This window comes from Phocoena sinus, chromosome 1 (genome assembly GCF_008692025.1).
Source record: "Phocoena sinus isolate mPhoSin1 chromosome 1, mPhoSin1.pri, whole genome shotgun sequence".
In the NCBI taxonomy this organism is placed as follows: domain Eukaryota; kingdom Metazoa; phylum Chordata; class Mammalia; order Artiodactyla; family Phocoenidae; genus Phocoena; species Phocoena sinus.
In genome coordinates this window covers 18,777,723-18,789,650 of record NC_045763.1, presented here as the reverse complement: position 1 = coordinate 18,789,650, position 11,928 = coordinate 18,777,723, and the positions used below count along the sequence as shown (strand labels likewise).

Below are 11,928 nucleotides of genomic sequence, written 5' to 3'. Positions count from 1 at the left end.
AAACTAAAATTAATTAATTAATTAAAAAAAAATTTTTTTAATGTACAGACGGTTTGTACAGGCAGGAAATGTTTAACCTGTCCAAGGAGAGAACAGGTATTTCTTGCCTTCTTAGACTGTGCCAGGTGGCGTGTTAGGCACCTGACATGTCTTATATTGTTTCATCCTGTGTCAACCTTACAAGGAATGTATCCAAGAATGAACAAACTGAGGTCAGGACACTGGCCTGAGGCCGCAGAGCATTAAGTAGTGGGACAGGAGTTGAACCCAGAGCGGACAAGCCCCACAGCCTGTGTTCCTCCTGCCGCCCCACCCCACCTCCTTTGAAAATTCATTTGGTAAAAGGCCTCTTTGCCAAGCTAGGGACTTTGGATACATTCTGTTGGCAATTCTTAAAAAAAAAAAAGCAACTTATTATAAATATATGGGAACTACTAAGAAAGGAGGAATTATTTCTGCCTGAGATAAATCAGAAAAGCTACCGAGGGGAGATGGGACTGTTTCGGGACTTGTATTTCTATTTCATTTAACTCGTGTTTGCAGAGGTTATCACTGGCTTTTGGTTCCAACACATGACAATGAACAGCACTTTCTATTCATATGAGTTTTCCATCTTGTCATATTTTCAGCAGGTCATTCCTTTGGGATCTGGTACTTTTATCTATAGCCGTTTACATCACTTCATTGCCAGAATTTATCATGTTCTGGCAACGGCCACTTTCCGAGGGGCTGAAACCTCCAACTACAAACCTTTAAGAAAGCAGAGAGTGTGGAGTTTGGGGCCTGCTTGAACCAATTCTCCTGTTCAGTGACTTCACAGAGGTAGCTTGAAATTAGCCAAGATGAAAGCATTTACTCGGCAGAAACCGACAAATGCTTTAAACCAGGCTCTTTTTTGTTTCCCCTAGAGAGCCGGTTGTTAAACATTGTACCAACACACAACTGGCTTAGCTATTGTGAAAGAGCAGAGAGAATCCTGGATAGAAGTCAGAAAACTTGAGTCTTAACCTGGTGATATGACTAACGCACTTCAACCTCAGGTAAGTCGTCTCACCTCTCGGGGCCTCAGTTCCCTTTTCTGTTAAATGGAGGGAGATTGACTAGATTCAAAAACCAGTATTGCGACCCAGCAATCCCACTACTGGGCATATACCCTGAGAAAACCATAATTCAGAAAGAGTCATGTACCAAAATGTTCATTGCAGCTCTATTTACAATAGCCAGGACATGGAAGCAACCTAAGTGTCCATCGACAGATGAATGGATAAAGAAGATGTGGCACATACATACAAGGGAATATTACTCAGCCATAAAAAGAAATGAAATTGAGTTATTTGTACTGAGGTGGATGGACCTAGAGTCTGTCACAGAGAGTGAAGTAAGTCAGAAAGAGAAAAACAAATACCGTATGTTAACACATATATATGGAATCTAAGAAAAAAAAAAAAAGGTCATGAAGTACCTAAGGGTAAGACGGGAATAAAGACACAGACCTACTAGAGAATGGACTTGAGGATATTGGGAGGGGGAAGGGTAAGCTGTGACAACGTGAGAGAGTGGCATGGACATATATACACTACCAAATGTAAAATAGAGAGCTAGTGGGAAGTAGCCGCATAGCACAGGGAGATCAGCTAGGTGTTTGTAACCACCTAGAGGGGTGGGATAGGGAGGGTGGGAGGGAGGGAGACGCAAGAGGGAAGAGATATGGGAACATATGTATATGTATAACTGATTCACTGTTATAAAGCAGAAACTAACACACCATTGTAAAGCAATTATACTCCAATAAAGATGTTAAAAAAAAAAAAAGTATCGTTAGGCTCCCAAGTTATTCCTCAAAAAGAAAACAGTTTAGAAGTTCTTCAGGCAATCTTCAATATTAAAAAGAATGAAAGAAAGAAAAGAAAACCATGCATGAATCCCCTGATAAGACCCAATAGGTTAACTTAAGGAATAAATTGTGTTTACTGGTTAAAATCCTTCAAAATCTGAAACTCAGGGGAAAGAAATAAAAGCAGGCAGCCCTCTGCTCCCCTCAATCCAATACATTGAGCACCGGAAATGGGGCAGTCACTGCTGGTCACCGAAGCTATCATGCGGGGGAAGACACAGTCCCTGCTCCCGGGAGTTTGCAGACTAGGGAGGGAGATAGACAAGCAGGCGAGCGTCGTAACAAGTGGGATCCACGCTCTGATGAAGGAAGAACCAGGCTTTAAGGGAGCACAGAGCAGGGGCACTACCAGTGTTGGGAGAGTAGAGGATGGCTTCTCGGGAGAAGAGACATCTAATGGGAATTAAAGCCCAGAAATCAAACAGGGTAGGAACACTGGGGGAATTTTGCAGGCACGGAAAGTAGCCGAAAAGCATGGGACTAGCTGATGCCGGAAAGGCACACAGGGCCTTTTGTATCAGGTAAGGGAGTTCAGAATTTATCTTTAGAGTACCGGGAAACCATTGAAACGTGTGTAAACAGGTGAGTAATTTGAACGCTACAGCGCTCATTCAGGCTGTTATGTTGGGCAGGAATGGAAAGGAAGCAACACTGGAAGCTGGGGGACCAGTTCTGAGGCTCTTGCAGCAAAACAAGAGGCTGGTGACTTGGTAGAGTGTGCGTTAGGGCGTGTATAAGTACCCTGAGGCTGCCGTAACAAAGTACTGTTACCGAACAGGGTTCTTGGCCTTCCCCAAGCAGTAGAAATTGTCTAGAGGCCAGACAAGAAATTCAGGCATGGTTTTGTTGGCTCCTCTGCTGCAGCAGTGGGGACTGAGAACAAAAACAGGTTCCCTTGCTTGGTTCCTCACCAACCGTCACCGAGGGGGTGGAGAGCTTGCTTCTTATATGGGGTGAGGGTAGGGACGCGGCCAGAGGTCGGGCCAGAGGGGTGGCTTAGGTGGTGTTGTGTGCAGGGGGCATGTGCTGCTTTTGCTCCCGACACCCTGTTTTTTCTCCAGGCTCTTCAAAAGTGGCATTTGGGTTTTTCGGTCTCTTTGTATCTCTTGGGTCCAGAATTTGTCCCAACTGCCCATGCAGGCAGTTATTTTGAGTCCCATATAGTTTCTTTGTATTTTGTTGCTCAAGGAGAGGTGTGTCAGGTGCAAGCATTGCAGCACAGCAGCACAAGTATCCCAGGTCCCAGCAAAGGGTCCCAGGTCCCAGCCTGTCTCAGTACCACAAATTTGGCGGCTTAAATAACAGAAATGTATTCTCTCACAGTTCTGGAAGCTAGAAGTCCAAAATCATGGTGTCAGCAGGGCTGAGCTCCCTCTGAGACTCTGGGTAGAATCCTCCTTCCTTCGCCCTAGCATCTGGTGGGGCCATCAATCCTTGTGTTCCTTGGCTTGCAGCTGTATCTCTCCAATTTCTGCCTCTGTGTTCTCACTGTGGGTCTTTGTCTCTTCACGTCGTATTCTATAGACACCAGTTGTATTGGATTAAGGATCTACCCTGCTTCAGCATGATCTCATCTTAACTAATTACATATGCAACGACCTTATTTCCAAATAAGGTCCCATTCTGAGGTTCTGGGGACTAGGAGTTTTGTGGGGGGGGGGTTTGCGGTACGCGGGCCTCTCACTGCTGTGGCCTCTCCCATTGCGGAGCACAGGCTCCGGATGCGCAGGCTCAGCGGCCATGGCTCACGGGCCCAGCCGCTCCGCGGCATGTGGGATCTTCCCGGACCGGGGCACAAACCCATGTCCCCAGCATCGGCAGGCGGACTCTCAACCGCTGCGCCACCAGGGAAGCCCAGGACTAGAAGTTTAACACAGCTTTTAGGGGGACACAATTCAACTTGTAATAGGGAGAGATTTAAAAATTGAATCAATAAAACTAATAAATTTATTAGGTATTGGGGGAGGGGCAAATAAAGGTTAGAAGTCAAGGGTTGCATGTTGATTTCTGAGTAGATGGTGGTCAAGGGAACCATGTAGGGAACACAGGAAGGGAAGTGGATTTCAGGGAGAAAGTGATGAGTTTCATTTTGGATGTGTATCAATTTAAAAATGTGTTCCCAAGCAAAAAAACAAAAACCCAAGGCTATGGGGGTTTCCTTTTCCCATATAACAAGACCAGAGGTACGCAGTCCAGAGCTGGTACAGTTGTACCCCATTGCCATCAGGAAGCCATGCTCCTTCTGTCTTTCCAGTTGCCAACATTACCATGTAGGGCTTCACCCTCCTGCCTGTGTGTCCTGGTCACCTACAGGCTATTCCAACTCCAGCAACTACATTCCAGACCAGCAGAAGACGAAGGAGGAGAAAACACGAGGAAACTGTTAGAAAAGCAAAAACGTCCCAGAAACCCTAAGTCTGTGTGTCATCTGGCCACCTCTGCCTGCAAAGGAGACTGAAGCAGACAGTACTTTTAGCTGGCACATTGCCACCCTGAACACAATCAGGGCTCTGTTAAAAAGAGATAAAGAGAGAGTAGATTTGAGGTAGAAAACCAGCAGTTTCTGCCACAGTCCATCCTTTTGGCTAGCCAACATTCAAACACATCCTTCTTCCCATAAATAAAAAGCACTTACCCCTCCCCAAGAAATACAGCTGCAAAGTTCCATCTCGTCACCGAGAGTCGAGATGTTGCTTCCCTTGAGCAAGGATCCATAAGCTTAAAGCTGAAAGACTAGTTTCTCTCCCCAACAGTAGTGAGTTATAAATACAGTTACAGATGTAGATATAGATATAAATAGAGATAGGTATAACTTAAGTGATCACTTATACAAGTGATTGATTGATTGATCACATTTTAAAACCTCTTTGGGAAGAGGGGAGCATGGCAAACACCCAGCTGCCACTGGTCCATGGTGCTCATACAATCCCACTGGGCAGAAACAGTGAGCATTCACTGTCCTGGCAGTGGAACTCCTTGGTTAGCTCCTTAGCAGCCCTCGTTCTGGCCTCTGGAAGGATTTTCCTTGTTTGCTATTCCGTACTGAAACCAGATAGCACTTTTCAGATGGCACTTGAACCCAGTCAAAACTCAGATTGGGACTTGAACCCATGATCCCTGACTTAAGAGGGAACTTGAACCCACTGTCTTTTTTTTTTTTTTTAATACATTTATTTATTTACTTATCTTTGGCTGCGTTGGGTCTTGGTTGCTGTGCACTGGCTTTCTCTAGTTGCGCAAGCGGAAGCTACTCTTTGTTGCGGTGCGCGGGCTTCTTATTGCGGTGGCTTCTCTTTGTTGCAGAGCACGGGCTCTAGGCGTGTGGGCTTCAGTAGCTGTGTCACGTGGGCTCAGTAGTTGTGGCGCACGGGCTTAGTTGCTCCACGGCACGTGGGATCTTCCCGAACCAGGGCTCAAACCCATGTCCCCTGAATTGGCAGGCGGATTCTTAACCACTGCGCCACCAGGGAAGTCCCCCCACTGTCTTTTACTTGAAACCACTCACCTGGTGTCTGGTCTTACTGAAGCTCAGGTTCTTTGTCTCAGAGCAGAAAGAATTCAGCAAAAGGCAAAGCAGCAGGCAAAGAGTAAGTTTATTAGCACGAGACGCTTGTGAGAGATACAAGCGGGCAGGCGAGAAGGCTCTACCCCGAGGACTGAGAGGACTTTATTTTTATAAGCAAAAGAAAAGTGGGGAGGGGGAGAAGACCACCTTCTTCCTCATTTGGGTGTAGATATCAAGGCTTATGTCATTAGTTCCTCCTTAAACCCTATATGGTCTAACCAGGACTGCCATGGCACCATTTAAATCATATGTATATTAGCAGAAGGGTGGTAACATATACTAAAATCTGGTAATTCATCTCAGGTTTCAGTATAATGTCTCCTTTCACTTAGTTTTTTTCCCCTTTCACCTCTATTCCTATGTTGGCTACAGGCAGAAGTGCTACTCTTCAAGGACCATTAACTTCCTGACTTCATGTAACAAGATTCAGACCCCGTATCTATTGTCCTGTGTTTCAGGTTTGTGGCTTGAGTGTGCCTGGTGCTTGAATGTGCCTGGTCTTCCTTCGAGGTAGCATAGATTGTTACTAGGTAACTGGATTCTTTTCTTGAGTGGTAATTAGCCTACAACAGTCTCCCAAACTCCCTTAAATTTCCCTCTCTGTCTTTAGTCCCCTCGTGGAATTTTTTGTTAAAATACATTTATTTATACTACTCTATCCCTATCCCTGCGACTGCACCTGATTCGGGCACTGGGAAGAATACCCTTCCTGGAGGCTGTCAAGCTTCAGCAGACACTGCTGCTCACATAGATCAGGTCCCATCAATGCCTTAGGGGTTTCACAGGCTGTACTGAACAGCCTGGGGGATTCTTTGATAATCCAAACCTTCAAGATCTTAGCAGGCTTCCTCTATTTGTTTCAGTTCTATGAATAACCCTTATCAAAAGATCTTGCCCAGCTCTTTTCCAGAGCTGAAAATTGGCAGAATATGCCAAACCCAAATATGCTACTTTGCCATAAGGATTATTTTGAGCTAAAGACATTTGAAAAGCAGCAGGTACAGGAAGGACACTCTGACCACCTGTGCCCACCCCGTACCCACTGCACTTTTCTTCCTGAAAGCAGGAGATAAATAACTCCCTAGTGCAAGATGCCAGGAGGAAAGACACATTCTTACCACCAGAGATGGGGGGTGGAAGCAGGAGAAATCTTACAAACAGACCTTTTTAAAACAACTCATCCTACCTAGGTCTCCCCATATGTTTTACTTTTCCACAGTTGTTCCTCTTTGTTCAACTAAGTTTATAAACTTAGATGGGGGGGTCGGGGGGGGGAGGTCAAGGGGGGGGTCTTCATTTTCCTATGGGAAATGTCCACACAAAAATCCATATGCTTTTCTCCTATTAATCTTAGTCAATTTAATTCTCAGGCCCAGCCAGGGACCCTGCGAGAATAGAGATGCAATTCTGCCTCCCCTATAGATTGAAGTCTGAAGACTTGATTTTTTACCTCTGTATTCTGCCAACCTACTTCTCGCTTAAAGGTCTTTGTCTTGAGACAATCCAAAATGAAAGATGGGGGAGGGCTGGAGTGGGGAGGAAACGCCCGATGCCCTCTTTGCTGGTAGACCTACTCCCTTGAACTGGCACATACTCCTTAATGGAAAATGTCTTTTGGAGGACTTTGCCAAAAGGGGCAGGAAATCAGTACACAGCAACCTTCTAAATGTTTTCTACCATTTCCGCTAGCCCTGATTGGCATGGCTCTGACCCAACATGTAGCAAAAAACAGTTTGATCGGATGCCACTGCGTAACAAAGCTCACCAGCTTTCCAGGCTGCAGCCGTTGGGACCTCATTAACTACCATTCTCCTCCACTCAGTCAATCCCACAGACTAGGGCCTGTGACTTCCAGAAACCACCTTAAAATACGAAAGTCTACATGCATCAGGGTTCTTAATTGTAAGCAACAGAAGCTGATCCTGGCTGATTACAGAGAAAATAAATGTATTTAAAATAATCTCAATAGCCCACAGAATCTGTGTGAAACTGAAGAAACTGGCTCAAGATTAAGCTTCCAAGAAAAGGACTGAAAACCGAAAACCTGGCCTGATGAAGAAACCGCTGCTCCTGCTACTGCAGTTGCCACCATGATGTGCTAATGCCGCCATCTGCATTTCGACCAGAATCTCCATTTGACTATAACCACCGCTACACCAGTGATGCTATCACTTGTGCATCAAGAGCTCAGCTCAACTTGAAAATGCTGTATCCCTGAAAGCAATTCACCTCTGCCGCTGCCAGGAAAATGGTTTCCACGCCAAGCCTCCTTCCTCAGATTGTGCCATTCTGAATCAAAGTTTCATATGGGCGAGTCCCATTGGTGGAGAATGGCTCACAGGGCCTAAGCCTGACCACAAAAGAGACTGGGAAACACCTTTCTGAGGAAAAGGGACCGATGAGGCTGGAATTTCCCCCAAACAGAGCAAAAAGTACTGAGAATCCAGAAAACATAGCTATGTGGGGCATTCAAGTGGAGCAATCTGGTAGATGATGACTACCTGGGCTTGGGAGCATAGAGGTGGTATTACGGTTTGAACTGTGTCTCACCAAAATTTATATGTTGATATCCTCCTCTCCATTACCTCAGAATGTGCCTTTACTTGGAGATAGGGTCTTTCCACAGGTAATCAAGGTAAAAAGAGATCATAAAAATTGGCCCTAATCCAACATGTCTGGTGTCCCTCTAAAATGGGGAAATTTGGACACAGAGAGAATGCCATGTAAAGATAAAGGCAGCAAGCCAAGAAACATCAAAGATTGCCAGAAAACCATTAGAAGCTAGGAGAGACGGAGGGAACAGGTTTTTTCCTCACAGGCCTCAGAAGGAGCCAACACCACCACACCCTGATCTAGGACTTCCAGACAGCAGTGAGCAGTCCCAAAGAGAGAGATTAGTTCCCTGCCCAGGAATTGAACCTGGGTAGCCTGGATGAAAACCAGGAATCTTAACCAGTAGACCACCAGGGGCTAGAGGCTGGAAGTAAAGTGGCCCTGGCTCTTGCCCCGGTTTGAAAGCAAGAATGTTTTAAGGAGGCAGAAACTGTACAAAGGAGTACAAAGTTTATTATTGGAGACACAGCACAACAGGTGGGAGAGCACACAGAGAAAGTGTTTGACTGAAGCAAGGCTGAAATACACTTCCAGAGAGAGAGGGTGTGGGCCTCCTTCCTAATGAGCACAGTAAAGAGGTGATTTAAATCACTTGTATAGGGCAGTCCTTCTGGGGCTTTGTTTACCTTGGACCAATTATCTTGTTTCTTTTTTCACACCTGACTGGGCCTAGGATCCTCCCCAACATATGTGCTCAACTTTTTGACAGCAGAGGCCTGTGACGGTATGTCCACCCTTATTATGGGGTGGCGCCCCCTCCTTTTTGACCCCCAGGGAGTCCTTCTGCTCCTCTGCAGTCGGGGAAGTTTCCCTGACCTCAGCAGTGGTCATCTTCCTTCTTTATTCCAGCAGAGCTCAGCTTCTGCCGCTAGCTTTGTCCTTGGAGTGTCTGGGGGAAAACAAAGCTTCAGTTTTAGTTCACTTGACAAACACGAGCTCTCCAGACCAGGAGCCCATCTACCTCCTACCTCAGAAGGGCAAGGAAGGGGAGCGAGGGCTAATACCTGGGGACATATTAAAGGGAAAGCATCTCTTCCTCCATGAGAAGAGGAAAAGCCAGATGCAGGTGAGATGAGGATTCCTGGGCAATGACCTATTTGAGGAAGCATTCTCAGGAATGACCTGAAGGGGAGCGGGAAAAGAAAGCAGGAAGGGAAGGGGGCCGAGCACGAATGCCATGACAGCAAAGTGCCATGAAGAGCACCCAGACTTGGGTGCATTCCCCCGGGGAGCTCTCACAGCTCAGTCATCCCAGTCATCGGGCAAGTTTGCGGGGGTATTTATACTCCCGATTCAGGCAGCCTGAGGGCAGTCCTCAGACAAGAGACACAGGTGCTGGCTGTGGGGAGTGAAGGCACATGGGGGTGCTAGTGTGCCCCCAGACAGCGAAGGAATCCAAGGGGACATGGGCAGAGCTCGGGCAGCCTCTGCTATACAGCTGTGGGTTGGCAGGACAACAAGAGAGTAACACATGAAAAGTTCTATATCCCCTTCTATTCTATAGGGAAGACATTTGAGGAGAATGCGGAAGGTTTAAAGTATGAAAGAGATGCTCGCTTCAGCAGCACATATACTAAAATTGGAACGATACAGAGAAGATTAGCATGGCCCCTGCGCAAGGATGACACTCAAATTCATGAAGCGTTCCATATTTTTGGGAAGCAGATTCGTGAAGCGTTCCATATTTTGGGGAAGCAGCCGTATAGCACAGGGAGATCAGCTCGGGGCTTAGTGACCACCTAGAGGGGTGGGATAGGATGGTGGGAGGGAGACGCAAGAGGGAGGAGATATGGGGATATATGAACATGTATAGCTGATTCCCTTTGTTATAAAGCAGAAACTAACACACCCTTGTAAAGCAATTATACTCCAATAAAGATGTTAAAAATAAATAAATAAAAAATTAAGTATGAAAGAGAAAGCTGATCAGGAAGGTACAGAAAGATTGCCAGGCAACAGTGAAGTCCCAGTTGAGAGAGAGACCATGACATTGTTATGGCACAAACACCAACAGCATCCAGGTATAACAGGACGGTGGGGCAAAAGAGGAGTGATTGGCAAAGACGTGGTAAAGGCATTCGATTTTCCTGGGCAGGAAAGGAACTTAGAACCTTAGAACTGAATAGAAAGGGAGACAATGGAGAGGCCAGGGGCTTGGCAGTTTTAACAAATTTGAAGAACAGGTATTGTGGGAGCAACTGGGTTAAAAAAATGTGGAAGGATGAGAGGGTGTGGTCCCAGATTTAAGAAACAATGATGCAAGGTCCAGGCTGTGGCCGTTACGGTGGGTACCTAAGGTGGAACAGAGGGGAAGGTCACTGGAGTTGAGGAGGTCAAAGAACCAACAGGCTGCTCTCACCACGTTGCTGGTGCCTGAATCACCCACTCCTCTTCCCCTCTCCTCTCCTGGCTGAAGCCTGGGGGACCACAGCCAGAAGCTGGGACCACCGCAATCCTGCCAACTACAGTGCAAAGATGAAACAGAATTTAGAAACAATTGTTTGGCTCGAAGACCAGAAAACCAGACACTATGAGATTAAAGACAGAAATAATTTAAGAAACGTTCACAGCAGTGACTGACCCAAGTTCTTTGAAAGGTATCTCAGCGCCATGAACTGGTTTTTCAAGATCACCAAGTAGCAGTTGGCTGGCTTCTTGATTTAGCTGTTGACTATGGAGGTAATGCTGAAAAATATAAAGACTTGGGACCTGGTGGTGCAAAACATGCAGACACTGCAACTAAAAATGCAGAGCCATTGATCAGTTTGGATGTAAATAATCCTGCTAGGAAGGCTGGGGTAAAGGCTTTGCTAACCTCCTTTGGGTTCAGTGTCACAGTGATTACCTGGTAACAAGATAACGAGGTTAAAAAAAGGCAATTCTCATTATGGTCCAGGACCTCCTGAACAGGATGTAGTTGCTGGAGGAAATCGAACAAAAGAAGGCTTGCCTGTTGCTTTAGACAAGCATATTCTTGGTTTGGACACAGGAAATGCAGTTCTCCATGAAGCTACTCAAATTCTGTTGCATATAGAAGAGCTCAGAGAGCTGCAGACAAAAGTGAATGCAGCCAGAGTGGCTGTTCGGGCGATTCTTGCTGATCCAGACAGACCACAGGCTGGGGAAAGTTGGAGGACGAACCTTGTAGGATTTCAGCTTCTCACCTGCTTAGTACAATTGGGAACCATGTACACTCTGGCGTATGTTTGGAAATCAAATGTCACATTTTCAAAGGAGAAACCCCAGAAAATGGATGATGGTCTAGAGATTTACCATCATTGCTTTTTCTTTAATAAAGTTCTAGGAAGTGGGGAAAAGAAAAGAGAACTAGCAGGATGGGTGTGGAACGGGTCATGTACATGGACACTGAAAACTCACAGGAAGCCTCAGAGCCAGGCGCTGACTAGAGCAATGCTAACGGTAATACTCATCACTGACACATACTGAGTGCTTCCACCTGCTTTATCTCATTTCATCCTCCTTTTCTTCCTTCAGGTCTTAGCTTAAATGGCACCTCATTCCCTAACACCCTTCCCATCATAGTTCTCCTTCATTCTGTCTCAAACTCTTCATAGAACATACATCAATTTATAATTATTTTCTTCTGTTCACTTTTTTTTTTTTTTTTTTTTTTTTGCGGTACGCGGGCCTCTCACTGCTGCGGACTCTCCCGTTGCGGAGCACAGGCTCTGGACGCACAGACTCAGCGGCCATGGCTCACGGGCCCAGCCGCTCCGCGGCATGTGGGATCTTCCCGGACCAGGGCACGAACCCGTGTCCCCTGCATCGGCAGGCGGACTCTCAACCACTGTGCCACCAGGAAAGCCCCAAAGCCCACATTCTTAATGATAACACC

General features: G+C 46.2%; 1 non-coding gene and 1 pseudogene across 1 annotated transcript; both read left to right on the top strand.

Moving 5' to 3' along the window:
* Positions 1–7,560: 7,560 nt before the first annotated feature.
* Positions 7,561–11,220, top strand: LOC116754214 (annotated as a pseudogene).
* Positions 9,622–9,728, top strand: LOC116745692. The gene has a single exon (XR_004347522.1). It is a non-coding gene; the product is annotated as a U6 spliceosomal RNA (small nuclear RNA).
* Positions 11,221–11,928: the final 708 nt, after the last annotated feature.